Source organism: Coffea arabica, chromosome 1c (genome assembly GCF_036785885.1).
Source record: "Coffea arabica cultivar ET-39 chromosome 1c, Coffea Arabica ET-39 HiFi, whole genome shotgun sequence".
Taxonomy (NCBI): Eukaryota; Viridiplantae; Streptophyta; class Magnoliopsida; order Gentianales; family Rubiaceae; genus Coffea; species Coffea arabica.
In genome coordinates, this window is record NC_092310.1 from 30118643 (window position 1) to 30140783 (window position 22141).

Consider the following 22141-nt stretch of genomic DNA (forward strand, 5'->3'; position numbering starts at 1 on the left):
GGGGTAGGTTAGCCTCATCTGCTTTGATTTCGGGCATTCGGGCTAGGAAATTGCTAAGTAGAGGGGCACAAGGATTTCTAGCCTTTCTAATTAACACCCCCACGGATAAGTTAAAGGTGGAAGACGTGGCCATAGTAAAGGAATTTTCGGATGTATTTCCTGATGAGTTAGTAGCCCTACCTCCGGTAAGAGAGATAGAATTCAAGATAGACCTACTACCTGGAACCTCACCTATCTCAAAAACACCATACCGAATGGCCCCCGCAGAGCTCAAGGAACTAAAGTTGCAATTACAAGACCTCCTGGAGCGGGGATTCATTCAGGAGAGTGGGTCTCCTTGGGGAGCTCCTGTCCTGTTTGTCAAGAAGAAGGACGGAAGTTTGAGGATGTGTATAAATTACCGGGGCCTGAACAACATCACGGTTAAGAATAAATATCCACTACCCCACATTGATGAGTTGTTCGACCAGCTGCAAGGAGCAGTGGTCTTCTCAAAACTGGAGCTCCGACAAAGGTATTACCAATTGTTGATTAGGAGAGAGGATATTCCGAAAACCGCTTTCAACTCGAGATATGGGCATTATGAGCTCGCAGTTATACCCTTCGGACTAACCAATGCTCCTGCCGCCTTCATGGACCTAATGCATAGGGTTTTTAAGCCCTATTTGGACCGATTTGTCGTTGTTTTTATTGATGACATCTTGGTCTACTCCAAAACGCGCGAGGAGCATGAGCATCATTTGAGAGTGGTGTTGCAGACCCTATGGGGGCATCAGTTGTACGCCAAGTTCAGTAAGTGCGAGTTTTGGCTGGAGAAAATCGCTTTCCTAGGGCACGTAATCTCCCACGAAGGCATCTCTATTGCCCCGGCGAAAGTAGAGGCCGTGACGAATTGGAAGAGGCCAGAAAACCCCACAGAGATCCGCAGTTTTCTAGGGCTAGCTAGGTATTAACGACGTTTCATTAAAAACTTTTCCAAGATAGCAGGTCCTTTAACTGACTTGACAAAGAAACATGGTCGGTTCGTATGGAATGTGTAACAGCCCCACCTTCCCCTAAGGCGAACCAAAGAGGTTAGCGGACTGCCTGCCCAGCTCCCGCCAGGACTAACGGATCAGTTTACGTCGATCTAATACGTTCCGGAACACACCAACGCGCGCAAACAAGTCAAAATCACAAAATAAAAAAAAAATGAAAATCGAAACCGATGATGAACAGTGCCGGCCACGTCAGAATCCGGAGTTCAACCAAACATCAATCCAACATATATATACATTGAAAATTCAACATTTACAACCAAATGGCATGCCAAAAACCACTCATCATGGATATACATGTTCGGTTTGCCAATCAAAAGAAAATGAACCCAATACACATTAGGGTTTCATTCAACAAGCTAAACAAAAGACATTTACACTAGCTCAACTTGGTAATCGACTATCCAATCCAATCCCAAAAGTAATTATATCCCTGTAAGGAAAACAAATGGAACGGAATGAGCTTAAGCCCAGTGATATACTACCACATAAGCAACAAAGATCACTTAAGCATAACCTTTCATTTCAAGTACACAATTAAAGAATAAAACAAATCAGTAAAAGGATACGGACGGCTCTCAAGAGCCCATTTCCACGCTTACATTCTTGATCCAACCTCATTGACCCTCCGTCAATGTTTAAGAATACCCGACCGTAGACCTCACTTCACTTCCATTCCTTCCACCCAACATACCCTCAACCTGGCCCGCACTCCAAACAGTAGCTTTTGGTGATACTCGAGTAGACCGGAACCAAGGGTCTCATTACCACAAGATTCCCATTTCAGTCCCCGTGGCTAGTCAATTTTCACGACCAAGCCCGCGCTGGCTCGATTCAATTGACTACCAACGGGGTCGAGCTCAGTAATACAGTAGGGCCGTTGGATACTCGTCCAACCGACACCCAAACAGTTTCCCATGAATGGAATTCAATATCTCATATAGCAAGTGCAGTATTACAGTGAAACGGTAAACAGTCATTAACAGGATAAAAAGGGATGAGGGCGGTCAAGTACACCCTCACCTTATTCATTTCCAATAGCCAAATAAGCCTTCAAGGCATCACAATCACATATAGCAAAGCCACATTAAAAACATTCAAGTGAGTAGTATACTCACCAATGAAGTAAATGATGTTTCATGCACCGTCGTCAAAAGTACGTCGTGAACCACCGTCACGCCCTAGAACACCTAAATAAGTACAATGAGACTCGATAACGAGTCATAAAGCAATGCCAATCACCACCCCAATAGGGTTTCATAAGCATATATAAGCGTTATAAGAAACCAGAAAATCCGGAAATGGAACTAACTTGAGCCCTGAATAAAACAGTGTTTGACCATATTTTGCGGGAATGGCACTAAAGTCACTACGATTATCGGATTTGGGTTTAAGACCCACCGTTTCGAAGCTAAGAAATAGGGCTACAACAATGTAGAAGGTCACTCAGTCCAATTCCTAGCATAACTAGGTCAAATATGCGAATTACTAAACCAGAACCTTAATAACAGGTTCACAAACTACATTATGCTGTAATCAGTACAATTCAGTCTATACAGGTCCAAATTCAGAAATTCCAAAGGCATATGGTAACTAGGACATCAAGCTACATTTCATCAGAAGACCTCAACAACAAATTCCAAAAAAATTCCAGCCAAAACAGCCAATTACAGGCGCAGTTCTCACATTCGGATCAAACCAGAACAGCAATAGTAATTTCGACTTTTCTCATTCCACACTACTCCAATTGACCCGAAATTTTACAGGCACCTTTAAAACATCAATACCTACAACTTGTATGTTTTAAGCCAAGGCCAGTTCGGCCTCTAACCATAAGATACAAAACCGGACAGAATTGGGGATATAAAACCCTAACTTTCTCAAATTCCTTCCAAACCAGAAATTGGTTACAATTATCTATCATATACACCTACTAGAGTCATTAAACATCAGTTCCCATCATCAAGGATAGCCACAACATCACATTCATATTAAACCAGAAAATTCATCAATAAATTGAAAACTTCATCAATTCATCCAAAACCAAGAAGTAAACCACAAAATTCATCACTTTAACTACCACTAGGCACTAATTAAGCTTCATTAAGTGAAGGAGAAAGTTCAATCATCACTCACCTAGTAAACAAGAGAGGAAGAGTTGCTTGTCCTCTTAGCTTCCCAAAACACTTCACCAAACCACTTACTAACACCTAAAGAAGAGATTTTATGGAGTAGAAACAAGTCTAAGTGATTGCTTTGGATGATTTGCACTAGATGGATGCCAAACTTTGAAGAGTTTTTCTTTCTTCCTTGCTCAAGGTGGCCGGCCACAATGGAGGTAAGAAATGGTGATTTTTGTGGTAATTTTTGAGATATTTAATCAATTGGTCAAATAAGTCAAAAAGGTGAATAGTTGTCATAAGTTACAACCACTCTTAAGGTGACACTTGTCACTTCATTTAAAGCATCTCTATCCTTTAAGTCCCTCTCACATCAATCACATCTCAACCTCTACTTATCTCTTAACACCCGATAAATTTCAACCAATATCCGAAACTTAACCTAATTGGCCGAATTTTTCAGAACTTTTCGCACTAGAGGGTCCCACGTCCGTTATATATCCGTAATTTTTCAAAAACTATCCAATACTAGAAAAATCATCTAAAAATTATATTTACTCCTAAAATTAATCAGGAAAATTTTCCTAAGCCAGAAAATGCAGAAAACATGCCATTAAAGGGAAAAATCCTAGGAAAATTATTAGGAAATTTACGGGTTCTCACACTCTCTCCCCCTTAAAAGAATTTCGTCCTCGAAATTCCTTATCATTGGCTACTCCGGAATACAAAAATTTTAATACTTCCTTCTCCTGATTAAATTGAGCATCATACTTAGCTAACAGATCTGTACCCCTTCACTGGCCAGGTTTGTAGACACCAAATTTTGAATTAATGCTTTGTGTTTAGATGATTTGCGTTTTAGTTCATTATGTGTTTGTCTAGCCCTTTTAGGTTTTATTTTATTTTAGTTTTATTCCCTTTTTAGTTTTTAGTTGTTTTTGTAGTTTTTATTTTGTAAGTTTAGCGTAGAATTTTTAGAGAAAAAGAAAAAAAGGAAAAGTGAAAAATGAAAAAAGGGGAAAAAGAAAATCATGAAAAAGAGGAAAAAAGGAAAATTGTTCACAAAAATACGTTCAAATTCAATCTTTTGGGCATTTCGGATTATTTTTGTTAATTTATTTTTGAAAAAATGGAAAATGATGAAAAATGGAAAAATGAAAGAAAAGGTCGAAAATGGTAATTTTGTTATTTTTAGTTTGTTTATTTTGATTAAAATTGTTGTTTTGTTATTGTTTAGTTTTATTTAGTTTACTATTATTTTTGTTAAATCATTAATTTAAAAAAAAAAAAAAAAAGAAGCCAAAAGCTGTATTTTTGCCGCAGCTTGCAAATGAAAGTTGCGGGAGGTCCTGGGGGAAATTTTTGGCTGAAGAGGCCAGGTGTCTAGGACACCTGGAGGGGGGATGAATCTAGAAGGAGGGGGGCTAGGTTTTTGAGCTAACAGAGAGAGAGTCGGTGGGCTGGAGAGAAACAGATCGGGGGAACGGCAAAGAGAAAAAAAAAAGAAAGAAGAGAGAGCCGCAAGAGGGATTTTTGGACGGAAAGAGTTGGACGGCAAAAACAAAAAGAGAAAGCAGGGAAAGTTTGGGAGATTCTGGGGAACAGCAAGGACAACGAAAGTGATTGAAGTTGATGGTTGAGAAAGATTTGAGAGAGGGATAGAGAGTTACAGCCAAGTGAGACCGAGAGGAGAGCATACGGGAAGGACTCACGGCTGGGAAAAACGAGAGAGAGTGACGGCTAGAATCTGGAATAGAGGATGAAGAGCTAGTGGACGGCTAAGGGAAAAATCTGAAGAGAAAGATAGAGGAGAAGAGAGGATAGGAACGGCTGAAAGCTAGAAAGAGAGGGAGGCTAGGATCGGAAAGAAGGAAAAAGGGGAGAGTTTTTAGAAGGGAGAAATTAGTGACGGCTGGGGAAAGTTTTAGGAGAGCAAAAAGGCTACGGTAGAGCGGCTGAGGACGGCTGAAAGCTAAGAGAGTTAAGATCGAGAAAGGGAGTGAGAGAGGTTCTAGGACGGCAAAAGAAGAAACCAGGAGAGCCGGGGGTTTGGGATTCGAAAGAGAAGAGTGAAAGTTGTCGGCTGGAAAAAGGAGCGGCAAGGGAGATTTTGGGCTGGTCGGTGTGAGATCAGAAAACAGAAAGAGGCTGAAGCCGAGAGCAAGGGGAGAAAACTTCAAGGAAGCTACGGCAGTGAAGAAAACAAATTTAAGAAGGTAAAATTGAAGCCCCAAGTTCTGGATTCATCATTGCGGGAATTTACGGCATCGAAGTTCTTGGCGTTGTTTCGGCATCAGCATACGCTTCCTGGCATCTTTCACGTTTAACTAGCTCCGAAATCATCCTCAGGTAACTTTGGCTTCTCCTTTTGCTTCTTTTACATGGTTTTCCTGAAAGTTCAAGCCGGTTAGATATGGCTTTTGGGTTGTTTTGCTGCTTGCTAAGTTCACTTTTCTGTCGCATTTGATGGTTGTGACTGGTTATGCTTGATGTTTTCCTTTCGGTCATCTGCTGTAAGTCTTGGTAATCTGTCGATGTGACTTGAGCAACGAAAGCCATCAGTTTCTTTTATTTTGTTTAGTTTTGCTTGTTTGGGGAAATCTGGTTTGGAGCTTTCAGCAAATGGTTATGGTACTCAGTGTAGAAAATTCCCATCTTTGATTTTTTTCAGATTTTTTTTTGCTTGTATAGATGTGTAGTTCGGTTGACAGGTTGTTGTTTGATAGGATGCCAGGAAGTTGTTCGATATCAAAGCTGGGTTTAAAATTTTTTCGTTCTCCTCGCTTGCATCTATATGAAAGCTTATTACTTGATTCATCATGTTAATTTCCAGCTCTCCAAGGGCCCGAAGTAAAAAAATGATTTTGCTGTTTCCTTGCACTTCATTTGCACTTTCACAATCTGAAGTTGTTTTGTTCTTATAATTTACTTATGTTTTAAAGAGGATAGTGTCTGATAGTTCACCCTTTGCCATGCCATTTCATTCATATGATCTATTTTTCTTCCCCGTAAGAATGAGGAACCTGTCCGATGTTTTGTGTTTATACCATTTGGTTGCGTGTTATGTCCAAAGACTGGTTGGATTCTTCCTTTCCCATTTGTTTTCAAATTCTTGCATTCTATGCTTTAACAAGTTAGATTTTGTTTGGGTCATTTTGGCCTGAATGTTGTTTCAGCTAACTGAAAATGAGTCGTAGAAATAACGTTGCTGCTAAATGGAATTGCAGAAAGCTTGCTTTGTATCTTCTGCATGGAGTTTATATGAAAACCTTCCTCATTTTGGTTCTACCATTCCCTTGCATGCTTGATAAGTCTGATGAGAACTTGAGGTTGGATTTATAGCTTGAGATGATTGTGTGAATCTGTCGTATAAAGTTTGCAGAGGCCTGCGGATGAAAATTGCAGCAAGTTTTATTTGACAGCAGAAGCTTTCCCCGTAGGTCTTGCATGAATTTGCATGAAAAGTTTCCAAAAATTGCACTCTAACCCCTTGGCTTTTATTTAATGCTTCTATGGCCCGAATAATTGGACAAACCAATCAAATTGGCCCCTTTAACTTCTTTGATTGTTTCAATTGGGTCTTTGTTGGTTCCAACTTGATGAATATGAGTTGTTTAGTTTACTTGAATGATTCAATTTCATGTTTATTTCCCTTTTGTGTGATTATTTCCAAATAAATTGGTACCTTGACCTTTTCTTTATATTTTTGAGGGCAAATAAGTAATTTCAATTCATTGGGACCCAATTGCAAGGGAGGTAACCTCTATCTCCTTGATTTTCATTTCTCTTATGTGTTCCAACGTGCTAAGTGAATTGCATGTCTACTTTGCTTTCCTAGCTTTTCTTTAATTCCTTTTACTTATGTCATTTACTTTTTATTTTCATTAAGTTATTCTTTTAATGGGGTATGTGTACACCTCTTGGCTTGTAATAGATAGGGCGTAGTAAGTAATTTGGTCCATTTTCCCTTTCCCTTTTGTTTTAGTTAGCAAATGTAATGGTTGCATGCCTATGTGTTATATGTTAAATACTTTATTAGGATTTTGCATCTAGTCAAGCATGCTAAGTGTTATGTGCTACGTGTTTATAAGTGATTCGCATGTCTACTCGCTTTTTATAGTGTGGATGAATGAAATGGATGAATGTACGTCACCACACTAGTCCAACGCTAGTTGTGGCTTCTTTTATCGTTTCCACTAGTCCAACGCTAGTCGGAATTCATAGGATGGGCTAGTCCAATGCTAGACCCAATAGGTTCTTTTTTTCCTTTCTCATTAAGTGCATGATCACTACATATCACGCATTTTTCCTTAGTTTATCATTTGGTATGTTCTTCAAACCCCTTCCCCTTCACTTTAGGATTTTTGCATTTCATGCTAGTGATAGGGTTCATTTGCTTGAGAGTCCCCTTAAATATGGGATATAGACGAGTGTGGCTTTTTCTAAGCCTTAGCACGCTTGTATTCCCTCTACAAAAGGGTAAATTGAGTCACAATTTAGGTCTCCCCGTACCCAATATGCGTGCATTCCCTAGGTTCATGCATCCACTCTATCATTACACTTTCATTTTTTCCTCCCATTTGCACACGTACACCTTTTATCCCTCCATTTGCACACGTACACCTTTTATCCCTTCATTTGCACACGTACACCTTTTATCCCTTCACTTGCACACGAACACTTTTATCATCACTTGCACACATGCACTTCATATTATCATTTCACATACCGCACCTTGCCCACTCATGTGCACATTTTCACCTACATATTATTGTCTTTTATTACTTTTTCAAACTCATGTCCTCACATTGCATACATGCATTCCATTCATTTGCATCCCACTTGCATTATTCGTGACTTCTTCAAAGGATCGTTATTGGGCTTCACAATTAATGTGATTGGCACCACTCAACCTTTGAAGGGAAATTTCCCCCCAATACCCCTAGGTCTAGGGTTTTGCATTCATGTAGTACATCCAAATGTAATAAATTCTTTGGTTAAAACAAGAAAATCTTTGATTAAATCAACGCAACTAGACTTGGCTAGGTCGAAGGGGTGCCTTGGATTTTTATCCTTGCCTTCCCATTCGTCAAATGTGACTCCCGAACCTTTTTCGTTGGTTTACGTGGACTAGGAGTCGTTCAAAAAGGTTTTCTACTTTTTTTCCTTTAAAAAATTCACTTTTTGGGTGACTTGGTACACCCTAACTCTATACCAAGTGGCGACTCCATTTTTCATATAAAAAACCCTTTTTGAACTATTTTTTTTGGGTCAAATCGTCGCATTTTCAAACCCCCATTTAGACCCATTTTTCTTTTAAATCACGATTCATTTTCCAATCACAAAAAAAACATTTTTCCAAACCATTTATTTATTTATTTATCAAAAAATGGGGCGCGACAGTTGGCGACTCCACTGGGGACGTTTGAGAGTCCGAGCAAATTTGATTTAATCAACCTTTTTCTCCTTTTAACCTTTTCATTTATCACATTGGATGCTTAGGGTTGCATTTTTCCTTTTTTTAGGATTTTCGCATTTCGCGTATCAACCTACTTCCTCCCACATTCGCCTACGATTGTTTTGATGGATGGATGATTTATGTGATTCCGCGCTTTGCATTTGGGTGGGGAATACACCCTAGAGACTTGTGATTGGTTCTTGATCCCTCCCCTCCAAACGAGCACTAAGCATACGTGCATACGCTTTAATTATTTTTACCCCCCATTTATTTTTCTTTTAGTGGCTTGTCACGCCACTCCACCCTACTAGGATTAGACGACCCACTTGGACATGTGATCACGACACGATGTGTGTGTAGCATGGTCCAATGGGTCACTTAATCTTCCGCTTTAAGCTATGGGTTGATAGCCTTTAGCTTTTAGTCGAAGGTTGAGGATTTTGATAGATTCACTCAAACACGTAGCCGCGACACGATGTGTGCGTAGCGGTGTTTGGGGAATCGCTCGAGCCACCAACAAAGAACCTTGGGATTGATGACCCTTGGTTTCTAAGTCTGAAGGCTCGGGGACCTGAGCTTATCGAGTCTAGATGCATTAGCGAACCCCAACCTCATGCATCCATATTAAAATTGCCTAGGGTAGAGTCGGCCTTATCCTGAGCTAGGGACACTGTTCACGAGGGAAGGGGTCCAATCCCTTTCTCCCTTTTATTGTTTTATTTCTTTGTATGGATTTCGTTGCTACAATGTGTTATGTGTATTTATCTGGCTGAACTAACTTTTCTTAGTTTTATGTCCCCATTGCATTCACAAACCCTATCAAATAAGAGGTCTGGCATGACCTTCTTTTAGAACCTACCCTCGTAGATAGGTTATTGCACGTTTAAAGATTTTGGTATATTGCATTCATAGATTTTGGTAATTGCATAGCATTTTAGGCCTACCCTGGCAAATAAAGGGTTCCTTAGGTCACGTTTCATTTCGAATTGCACATTTTATCGCTTTAATAACTGGCATCATGCATAAACCCTAGAAAGGGAATGCCACTTAGGGGATCCCGTGTTAGGAATAAACCACCTTGCGTCTCGGATACTTAATCCAATGAGACTTGCACGTTTACATTTTGTACCATCCAAAGGGGTAGTGCACAAGGTAAGGTAGGGTCCGATCATTTTCATAGAGTGATCTTTGGAATATGAGCATCTAATAATCACTTTTTGGCCATTTTATCAAAAATTGGTAAAAATCCCTTGCGTAAAGGACATTAATTTGAAGAAATTCACAAATGATTCCTCCTTTTGAGACGATAAATAAACTGAGGCCAAATCGTGATTTTAGAAGGCTCATAGACTAATTTTTTGAAACCATCAATGGCAGAACGATTCAATCGATCCATTTTGTCAATTCCTAATCAATTTTGAATAAATCAATTCATTGGACCAATTTACCCTTTTAGGATGATTTGGTCGATTTTTGCATAAATCATCAATCTCCATTTTATTCATTGGACCAATTTACTCATTTCTTAGGTCAATTCAATCAATTTTGAATAAGTCATCCGATTTCATTTGACTAGTTTACCCTTTTTAGGGTGATCTAGTCAATTTTGAATCAATCATTCGATCCATTGGACCGATTTGCCTAGTTTTAGGGCGAGTTGGTCAAATCATCATTTCACTCGATCTGTTTGATCAATTGACTTCATTCAATTCATTTGATTAGTTTAATTCATTCTTAGGGTTATCCATTCAATTTTGAATAAATGCATTTGACCATTTTACCCTTTTTGAAGGCGATTCGGTCGATTTTTGAATAAATCATCCATTTTATCCAATCCATTTTGTCAATTCATTCATCATTTGACCAATTCATTTGACCAATTTACCCTTTTTCGGGTCATTTGACCAATTTACCCTTTTTAGGGTCATCAGGTCGATTTTGAATAAATCGTCAATTCATTTGACCAATTTACCCTTTTTAGGGTCATTTGACCAATTTACCCTTTTTAGGGTCATCCGGTCAATTTTTGAAAAATCATCCATTCATTTGACCAATTTACCCTTTTCAGGGTCACCTGGTCGATTTTGAATAAATCGTCAATTTATTTGACCAATTTACCCTTTTTAGGGTCATCCGGTCGATTTTGAATAAATCGTCGATTCATTTGACCAATTTACCCTTTTAGGGCGATCTGGTCAATTTTGAATAAATTCTCAATTTCATTCAATTCATTTGACCAAGTTCCTTTTCTAGGATGATTCGGTCAATTTTGAGTAAGTTTTAAATTTCACTCAATTCATTTGACCCGTTTCCCTTTTTAGGGTAATTCGGTCGATTTTTAATAAATAGTCAATTTCATTTGACCAATTAGGGTTTCAATGTCGGATTTCAAAACTTAGTCGATTTTTGAGAAAACCATCCATTGCATCCAGCCATTTGATCAGTTGGGGTTTTGACCCGTAATTCACTGAGAAATTTTATCAACGAATTCCAATCTCTTTGATAGGAAGTTCGTCAAGGTCAAACCCATGCGTTTTTGCAAAAATCTTGTATTGATCAGAAGTGGTCAATCCATTCGGACTGGACCTCATTTTGCAAAAATTACTTTCACTCAATGAGTTGATCAGATCCATCAGGTATGGTATGGTGCCTACCCTAGAGGATTGCATTTTCATGCTAGGCCTACCCTTGGCACAAAAAGGGCTCCTCCCATAGGACATGCATACCGATTTTGCAGTTTTGCCTACTAATTCTGGGTATTTTTCTTTTGTTTTTCCCCTCCCCTGCATTCATAAAAATGTTTCAATAAGACGAAAATATTCTTCTATATCTGATGCTAATTTTAATCCCATAAAGTTTGAAGATTACAAGTGTTATTTGATTCTTGGGCAGATCCTACAATAAAAACATAAATGATCCATTTGGAAGCTCTACGCTAAAGCCTCTGAGAGAAGTTGTAATTATTTTCCAAAGGGAAATTCTGTTTTTTTGATTTGTTTATAAAATTTTGTTCCAAAAGAAAAGGAGACAATAAATTCTCTTCTCATTTGTATCATAATTGAACGAGAAATTTTGTTTCAAATTGTTTTTCAGCAATAAAATTTTTGGACAATTATTGTTTTGTGTATATTTATGTACATTTCATTCTTTATTCTTACTCATTGGAGATTTCATGATGAATTTTGGGAAATAAGACCAAATTGAGATATTTTTAATCTCCAGCCTGAAAATTCACAAGTGAATGTTTCCTAAGATCCTTACACTCGATTGGTGATCCGAGTTATACAATAAGAGTGCTCAGGAAAAAGTAAGAGGTCACTCAAAAGTCCCAGTGAAATACCTTCACTTAACCCCAAAATAAAATCAGTCACATTGATTGATAAATTACAAATTGGGGCAATCTTTACTTGAAAAATGTCCATTGTGTCTAATTAGATTCAATCTACATCTCAGTGAAAGCAAAATGGTGCACTATCCTTATCTATTTTGGGAATTTGGGATGATATTTCAAGCGTTTGTTTCTCTATACATATAGCTTTTATCATTTGACCTCCCATTTGAGCCTTTGAAAGAATAATTTCGTTTCAAATAAGAGCCTTAATGATCACTACCCTACACGGGAAAATTTTTCAAATATCAAAAAAGGGAATGAATTTTCAATGAGCAATTCGTTACTTTGGTTGTCATGGAGTGTAAGAATGATACTTTGGCCATCGTTTCTACAATCTAAACACAATTTACTCATTGCATCCTCATTCGAGCTAAAATCGGTGGTTCTTTTTAAAGCACTAATGATCGCACCCCACATTGGGGAAGGAGATTGGAGAATTTTCCAAAAGGGGAAAAAGCAAAAATGCTAAAATTAAAAAGGGAAAAGAGGGAATCATAAATCGGAGGAATTTGATTCTACTTGAGCTTCAATTTTGGAAGAAAAGGAAAAAAGAAGAAAAGGAAGAGTTTTGCCCGGCGGATCATGAACGTCTTCCTCAGTCAATTAATTCAGATACAGGCAAGAAATTTCGCAATCACGAAAGTTTCCTTTCAGAGTTATTGTAAGGAACGGAATACAAGTCAGGCCATCTTCTTTTTCCGATCAAGCATTCTATCCCTAGTTATCCCTTTTGAGCCTTCAGAATAAAATACTTCGTTTGGCAACCCCTGAGAATCGCAAACCCCACACTGGGGCAAGTTTGCAAAAGAAAGGAAAAGTTCCCAGAAGTGAAAAGTGGAAAGCCACAAAATCAAAAGCAAAAGAAGAAAAGAGAACCTCAGTTCAAAAATAAACTGGGGCAAATTTTGTGAAAGTTCAAAAGAATGGCAAAGGGCCAAAAAATCAAAGAAGAAAGAAAATGAAAGTGAAAAGCCTCAATTGAGCATAAACTGGGGCAAATTCTGACTTAGCCCTAAAATAGGGTTGGCACAACAATGCGATCTCAGATTACTTAAACCACTCTTGAAATCTGCCTTCAAGCCTTAACTTTTCTAGCACCCCACCTGACCCCATTACAAAAGCCGAAAGTCCTGACTTCTGTTCTTTGCAATGGCCCTGTCAAGAAAATTTCTGATGCCAGAAAATTTTAGCTGTATTTCTGAACTGCTTGGGTATGGGGATGACGCTATTCATCGTGTGGAAACCCATCAGCTCGAGGGGAAAAAGAGGCAAAAAGCGAAGCAAGAAAAATAAATGCAAAAAAAAATCGACTCTGAAATCCCTGGTGAATGATGAGAAAAATGCAAGCAAAGTTTGAGATCTTTAAGTTCAAAATAGGGGCAATTTTGGGAAAATGCGATCTTCGGTGCAATGTCCTTGAAAGTTTTATTCTTTAGCTATCATTTTCAAGCCACATTACAAGCTAACAAAGTCCATCGTTGACTTATTCCTTCATGACAATCCAAAGTGAGGGTCATGCTCATAAGAAATTCATCAAATCATTTGTGATCATAAGGGTATAACCCTTTTTCACGGGTTTAGCTATCGCTTCTATCCATTTTTGTTGCAAGCCTATAAAGCTTATACATTGACTAAGTTTTCCTAAGAAATAAGAGTGACAAACTCTTTGCTTTCACTAAGATGTGACATTGAATGGATTACATACAATTGGGAGCACAATAACAAGACAAATCTTGACTTCTCATTTTCCTTAGCCACCCCAAAATCAGAAATAACACCCACTCGGTTGGTCCTGAAAGATTGAGCCAACAGGAAATGGTGACCCATTACCCAAAGCATCGGTGCTAAAATGAGGAAAGAATCACTTGTAATTTGGTATTATTTCAAGAAATTCATCATGAAATTTCCTTGTAGGAAACATAGTTCTTACAGTGTTCAAATAAATGGAAAGTCATCCGAACAAGCTTTTTCCATTAAATGGGCCCACATTGGGGCAAATTTTTATTCATGGGATTTCACAGAATAAGCCCACACTGGGGCAAAATTTTTATAGTTCATTTGAGGATTTCGTCCAAGAATCAAATAATGCATTTTTCAAATCAAACACGCTATTTCTTTTCATGAAATTCAAGTGCATGTCATATTTTTGTAAGCCCTGTGCAGGTATTCATAGTTGAAATCGACGAAGGAGCACCTGGAGATGTGAAAGGCCAACGCCGAAGAAAGAAAAGAGAGAAGGGGAAAGGGACCCTACTCTGAGGGTAATTTATTTTGAAAAAGATTTTCTCGAAAAATCAGAAAAATTCAAAATTCAAAAATCAAAAATCAAGTTCAAATTCTTGTTTCTTGGAAAATCAAATTTCTTGTTTCTTGACAAATCAAATTCAATTTCTTGACCAATTGGGTGGCAGGACTGGGTCTTATCCCACTGGCCATTCACAAATATCACATTGGGCCTGGATTTCGTGCCGCCAACCTTCCAAAAATCAAGTTGGGCCTGGACTTCGTGCCGCCAACCCTCCAAAAATCACGTTGGGCCGGGATTTCATGCCGCCAACATCACAAATCACGTCGGGCCTGGACTTTGTGCCGCCGACATCCTATTGAGTCTGAAATTTGTGCCGCCAGTGCAACCAAGGCAGGCTTGGGTGTAATCCCACTGACCAATTCATCATACTGGGGCAAATTATCTTTGGAAAGTTTCTCAAAAAATCAAAAAAAAAAAAATCAAAAAAATCAAAAAAAAAAAACCAAAAAAAAAAAACCAAAAAAAAAAAAAAATCAAAAAAATCAAAAAGTCAAAAAATCAAATCAAGTTCATCACGGCAGGATCGGGTTTAATCCCACTGTCCGATTGTCAAAGCATTTCATTTTCAAAGCCACTGGAGCCTGAGGTTAGTCCCGCCAGTGAGCATTTCCTTTTCGTTCGCCACTAGCCGTTGGTCAGTCCCACTAGTGATCATTTCATTTACATCACTAACAAACATGGGTCGGTCTCATTAACACTTCATTTCACTGCTTTCATTTGCATCACCAATAAACATGGGTCAATCCCACCAACACACCATCTCACTTCAATTCATCTCGTTTAAATTATGTTCGGGTCAGTCCCGTTTAAATTCTGTTCGGGTCAGTCCCGTTTAAATTCTGTTCGGGTCAGTCCCGTTTAATTTCTGTTCGGGTCAGTCCCGTTTAATTCCTGTTCGGGTCAGTCCCGTTAAATTCCTGTTCGGGTCAATCCCGTTTAAATTCTGTTCGGGTCAGTCCCGTTTAAATTCTGTTCGGGTCAGTCCCGTTTAATTCCTGTTCGGGTCAGTCCCGTTTAATTCCTGTTCGGGTCAGTCCCGTTTAAATTCCTGTTCGGGTCAGTCCCGTTTAAATTTCTGTTCGGGTCAGTCCCGTTTTAATTTCTGTTCGGGTCAGTCCCGTTTAATTCCTGTTCGGGTCAGTCCCGTTAAATTCCTGTTCGGGTCAATCCCGTTTAAATTCTGTTCGGGTCAGTCCCGTTTAATTTCTGTTCGGGTCAGTCCCGTTTAATTCCTGTTCGGGTCAGTCCCGTTAAATTCCTGTTCGGGTCAGTTCCGTTTAAATTCCTGTTCGGGTCAGTCCCGTTTTAATTTCTGTTCGGGTCAGTCCCGTTTAATTCCTGTTCGGGTCAGTCCCGTTAAATTCCTGTTCGGGTCAATCCCGTTTAAATTCTGTTCGGGTCAGTCCCGTTTAAATTCCTGTTCGGGTCAGTCCCGTTTAAATTCTGTTCGGGTCAGTCCCGTTAAAATTCTGTTCGGGTCAGTCCCGTTTAAATTCCTGTTCGGGTCAGTCCCGTTTAAATTCTGTTCGGTTCGGGTCAGTCCCGTTTTAATTTCTGTTCGGGTCAGTCCCGTTTAAATTCTGTTCGGGTCAGTCCCGTCTAAATTTCTATTCGGGTCAGTCCCGTTTAAATTCTGTTCGGGTCAGTCCCGTTTTAATTCTGGTTCGGGTCAGTCCCATTTTAATTCTAGTTCGGGTCAGTCCCGTTTAAATTCTGTTCGGGCCAGTCCCGTTTAAATTCTGTTCGGGCCAGTCCCGTTTAATTCCTGTTCGGGCCAGTCCCATTTTTAATTTTTGTTCGGGCCGGTCCCGCTTTTAATTTCCTGATCTAAATCAATTACATTTTAAGTTTTGTCAAGAGGGGTCAGTCCCCATTTCTAAAAACGTCCACCGTTCATGACGTTCGCCACCAGATAAAGCAGGTAGGTATTTGGTGTCTACTTCTTTGTCTCAAGTTTTTTCAAAACTCAGACAAAGAGGGGCAAACTGTAGACACCAAATTTTGAATTAATGCTTTGTGTTTAGATGATTTGCGTTTTAGTTCATTATGTGTTTGTCTAGCCCTTTTAGGTTTTATTTTATTTTAGTTTTATTCCCTTTTTAGTTTTTAGTTGTTTTTGTAGTTTTTATTTTGTAAGTTTAGCGTAGAATTTTTAGAGAAAAAGAAAAAAAGGAAAAGTGAAAAATGAAAAAAGGGGAAAAAGAAAATCATGAAAAAGAGGAAAAAAGGAAAATTGTTCACAAAAATACGTTCAAATTCAATCTTTTGGGCATTTCGGATTATTTTTGTTAATTTATTTTTGAAAAAATGGAAAATGATGAAAAATGGAAAAATGAAAGAAAAGGTCGAAAATGGTAATTTTGTTATTTTTAGTTTGTTTATTTTGATTAAAATTGTTGTTTTGTTATTGTTTAGTTTTATTTAGTTTACTATTATTTTTGTTAAATCATTAATTTAAAAAAAAAAAAAAAAAAAAGAAGCCAAAAGCTGTATTTTTGCCGCAGCTTGCAAATGAAAGTTGCGGGAGGTCCTGGGGGAAATTTTTGGCTGAAGAGGCCAGGTGTTTAGGACACCTGGAGGGGGGATGAATCTAGAAGGAGGGGGGCTAGGTTTTTGAGCTAACAGAGAGAGAGTCGGTGGGCTGGAGAGAAACAGATCGGGGGAACGGCAAAGAGAAAAAAAAAAGAAAGAAGAGAGAGCCGCAAGAGGGATTTTTGGACGGAAAGAGTTGGACGGCAAAAACAAAAAGAGAAAGCAGGGAAAGTTTGGGAGATTCTGGGGAACAGCAAGGACAACGAAAGTGATTGAAGTTGATGGTTGAGAAAGATTTGAGAGAGGGATAGAGAGTTACAGCCAAGTGAGACCGAGAGGAGAGCATACGGGAAGGACTCACGGCTGGGAAAAACGAGAGAGAGTGACGGCTAGAATCTAGAATAGAGGATGAAGAGCTAGTGGACGGCTAAGGGAAAAATCTGAAGAGAAAGATAGAGGAGAAGAGAGGATAGGAACGGCTGAAAGCTAGAAAGAGAGGGAGGCTAGGATCGGAAAGAAGGAAAAAGGGGAGAGTTTTTAGAAGGGAGAAATTAGTGACGGCTGGGGAAAGTTTTAGGAGAGCAAAAAGGCTACGGTAGAGCGGCTGAGGACGGCTGAAAGCTAAGAGAGTTAAGATCGAGAAAGGGAGTGAGAGAGGTTCTAGGACGGCAAAAGAAGAAACCAGGAGAGCCGGGGGTTTGGGATTCGAAAGAGAAGAGTGAAAGTTGTCGGCTGGAAAAAGGAGCGGCAAGGGAGATTTTGGGCTGGTCGGTGTGAGATCAGAAAACAGAAAGAGGCTGAAGCCGAGAGCAAGGGGAGAAAACTTCAAGGAAGCTACGGCAGTGAAGAAAACAAATTTAAGAAGGTAAAATTGAAGCCCCAAGTTCTGGATTCATCATTGCGGGAATTTACGGCATCGAAGTTCTTGGCGTTGTTTCGGCATCAGCATACGCTTCCTGGCATCTTTCACGTTTAACTAGCTCCGAAATCATCCTCAGGTAACTTTGGCTTCTCCTTTTGCTTCTTTTACATGGTTTTCCTGAAAGTTCAAGCCGGTTAGATATGGCTTTTGGGTTGTTTTGCTGCTTGCTAAGTTCACTTTTCTGTCGCATTTGATGGTTGTGACTGGTTATGCTTGATGTTTTCCTTTCGGTCATCTGCTGTAAGTCTTGGTAATCTGTCGATGTGACTTGAGCAACGAAAGCCATCAGTTTCTTTTATTTTGTTTAGTTTTGCTTGTTTGGGGAAATCTGGTTTGGAGCTTTCAGCAAATGGTTATGGTACTCAGTGTAGAAAATTCCCATCTTTGATTTTTTTCAGATTTTTTTTTGCTTGTATAGATGTGTAGTTCGGTTGACAGGTTGTTGTTTGATAGGATGCCAGGAAGTTGTTCGATATCAAAGCTGGGTTTAAAATTTTTTCGTTCTCCTCGCTTGCATCTATATGAAAGCTTATTACTTGATTCATCATGTTAATTTCCAGCTCTCCAAGGGCCCGAAGTAAAAAAATGATTTTGCTGTTTCCTTGCACTTCATTTGCACTTTCACAATCTGAAGTTGTTTTGTTCTTATAATTTACTTATGTTTTAAAGAGGATAGTGTCTGATAGTTCACCCTTTGCCATGCCATTTCATTCATATGATCTATTTTTCTTCCCCGTAAGAATGAGGAACCTGTCCGATGTTTTGTGTTTATACCATTTGGTTGCGTGTTATGTCCAAAGACTGGTTGGATTCTTCCTTTCCCATTTGTTTTCAAATTCTTGCATTCTATGCTTTAACAAGTTAGATTTTGTTTGGGTCATTTTGGCCTGAATGTTGTTTCAGCTAACTGAAAATGAGTCGTAGAAATAACGTTGCTGCTAAATGGAATTGCAGAAAGCTTGCTTTGTATCTTCTGCATGGAGTTTATATGAAAACCTTCCTCATTTTGGTTCTACCATTCCCTTGCATGCTTGATAAGTCTGATGAGAACTTGAGGTTGGATTTATAGCTTGAGATGATTGTGTGAATCTGTCGTATAAAGTTTGCAGAGGCCTGCGGATGAAAATTGCAGCAAGTTTTATTTGACAGCAGAAGCTTTCCCCGTAGGTCTTGCATGAATTTGCATGAAAAGTTTCCAAAAATTGCACTCTAACCCCTTGGCTTTTATTTAATGCTTCTATGGCCCGAATAATTGGACAAACCAATCAAATTGGCCCCTTTAACTTCTTTGATTGTTTCAATTGGGTCTTTGTTGGTTCCAACTTGATGAATATGAGTTGTTTAGTTTACTTGAATGATTCAATTTCATGTTTATTTCCCTTTTGTGTGATTATTTCCAAATAAATTGGTACCTTGACCTTTTCTTTATATTTTTGAGGGCAAATAAGTAATTTCAATTCATTGGGACCCAATTGCAAGGGAGGTAACCTCTATCTCCTTGATTTTCATTTCTCTTATGTGTTCCAACGTGCTAAGTGAATTGCATGTCTACTTTGCTTTCCTAGCTTTTCTTTAATTCCTTTTACTTATGTCATTTACTTTTTATTTTCATTAAGTTATTCTTTTAATGGGGTATGTGTACACCTCTTGGCTTGTAATAGATAGGGCGTAGTAAGTAATTTGGTCCATTTTCCCTTTCCCTTTTGTTTTAGTTAGCAAATGTAATGGTTGCATGCCTATGTGTTATATGTTAAATACTTTATTAGGATTTTGCATCTAGTCAAGCATGCTAAGTGTTATGTGCTACGTGTTTATAAGTGATTCGCATGTCTACTCGCTTTTTATAGTGTGGATGAATGAAATGGATGAATGTACGTCACCACACTAGTCCAACGCTAGTTGTGGCTTCTTTTATCGTTTCCACTAGTCCAACGCTAGTCGGAATTCATAGGATGGGCTAGTCCAATGCTAGACCCAATAGGTTCTTTTTTTCCTTTCTCATTAAGTGCATGATCACTACATATCACGCATTTTTCCTTAGTTTATCATTTGGTATGTTCTTCAAACCCCTTCCCCTTCACTTTAGGATTTTTGCATTTCATGCTAGTGATAGGGTTCATTTGCTTGAGAGTCCCCTTAAATATGGGATATAGACGAGTGTGGCTTTTTCTAAGCCTTAGCACGCTTGTATTCCCTCTACAAAAGGGTAAATTGAGTCACAATTTAGGTCTCCCCGTACCCAATATGCGTGCATTCCCTAGGTTCATGCATCCACTCTATCATTACACTTTCATTTTTTCCTCCCATTTGCACACGTACACCTTTTATCCCTCCATTTGCACACGTACACCTTTTATCCCTTCATTTGCACACGTACACCTTTTATCCCTTCACTTGCACACGAACACTTTTATCATCACTTGCACACATGCACTTCATATTATCATTTCACATACCGCACCTTGCCCACTCATGTGCACATTTTCACCTACATATTATTGTCTTTTATTACTTTTTCAAACTCATGTCCTCACATTGCATACATGCATTCCATTCATTTGCATCCCACTTGCATTATTCGTGACTTCTTCAAAGGATCGTTATTGGGCTTCACAATTAATGTGATTGGCACCACTCAACCTTTGAAGGGAAATTTCCCCCCAATACCCCTAGGTCTAGGGTTTTGCATTCATGTAGTACATCCAAATGTAATAAATTCTTTGGTTAAAACAAGAAAATCTTTGATTAAATCAACGCAACTAGACTTGGCTAGGTCGAAGGGGTGCCTTGGATTTTTATCCTTGCCTTCCCATTCGTCAAATGTGACTCCCGAACCTTTTTCGTTGGTTTACGTGGACTAGGAGTCGTTCAAAAAGGTTTTCTACTTTTTTTCCTTTAAAAAATTCACTTTTTGGGTGACTTGGTACACCCTAACTCTATACCAAGTGGCGACTCCATTTTTCATATAAAAAACCCTTTTTGAACTATTTTTTTTGGGTCAAATCGTCGCATTTTCAAACCCCCATTTAGACCCATTTTTCTTTTAAATCACGATTCATTTTCCAATCACAAAAAAAACATTTTTCCAAACCATTTATTTATTTATTTATCAAAAAATGGGGCGCGACAAGGTTCATTAAATTCTTACCTTCCACGTCCTCTAATGGGTTAAAGACTTGATGTTGTTCTAAGGAGTACACCCGAGAGGACACTTTCGATCCATCATTGTCCCCCTTCGACTGGTCAGGGTGGGTCGTGGTTGGTGGCAGAGTCCCTCTCCGCTCAAGCAGGCGAGCTAGACAGTTAGCAATCTGATGTTTGGCACTTCCACAGCGCAAGCATTTTCCTCCTTTCTTCCAGCAATTGTCCTCCGAGTGGTTTAATTTTCCGCAATACCCGCAGGGTCCGCGTGCTGCAGAAGCCGAGCCTCCTCTTGACGGGCTCTCTTGTGACACTCCCGGCATCCTTACTCCTCCCGTTCCCCGCCCAAACTTGGGAGGGGTACTTTCATCCCCCTGCCCCGAACTACTTCCAGGAAATCCTCTCTATTTCGCCTGGAAGTTTTTCACCTGGAGCCTAGCATTCTCTACTCGTTGTGCCTTCTCCACTGCTTCGCTGAAGGCGTTAATTTGGGCTGCCGCGAGGTCCTTCTGGATTTCTACGTTCAGGCCCTGGACAAATCGCCGTATTCTTCGTTGCTCGGTCATGATGAGTTCGGGCGCAAATTTGGATAGGCGGGTGAATTGGCTCTCATATTCCGCCACAGTTTGAGCTCCTTGGCGGAGTTGAATGAACTCGTCTTTCTTCCTCTCCTGAACTAGAGGAGGGAAAAACTTCGCATTGAACTCTCTGATGAAGTTCACCCAAGTCCTAGGTGTCTGTTCTCGTTCCCACTTCTGCCGAATTACGTTCCACCAGGAACGGGCTGCCCCCTCAAGCTGGAACACGGCAAAAGTCACCTGCCGTTCGTCAGGGTAGTGTAGGGCTGCAAATATATCCACCATCTTTTCAAGCCATCTTTCGGCAACGTCTGGGTCGGGTCCCCCAACAAACTTTGGCGGAGCGAACTTTTGGACTCGTTCGAGAGCACTGTCTTCGCTCTCGATATGGATACCAGGGTTTCCAGGATTAGGGTTTGGGTTTTGGCCCTGTTGCTGCACCACTTGTGCTAGCAAGTCTGTCATTTGCTGCATAGCAGCAGTTATTTGCACATTAGGGTTTACTTGCGGTTCCAGATTGGGTCCAGTAGAGGTTTCCCCCATACCTCCAACCGGTGTGGGTTGTCTAGTTCCGCGCCGACGTCCCCGACCACTCCGTGTACCTTCCATGAGTTTACTTGGTCTAGGCAATAATACTAAACCAAAATAAGCACG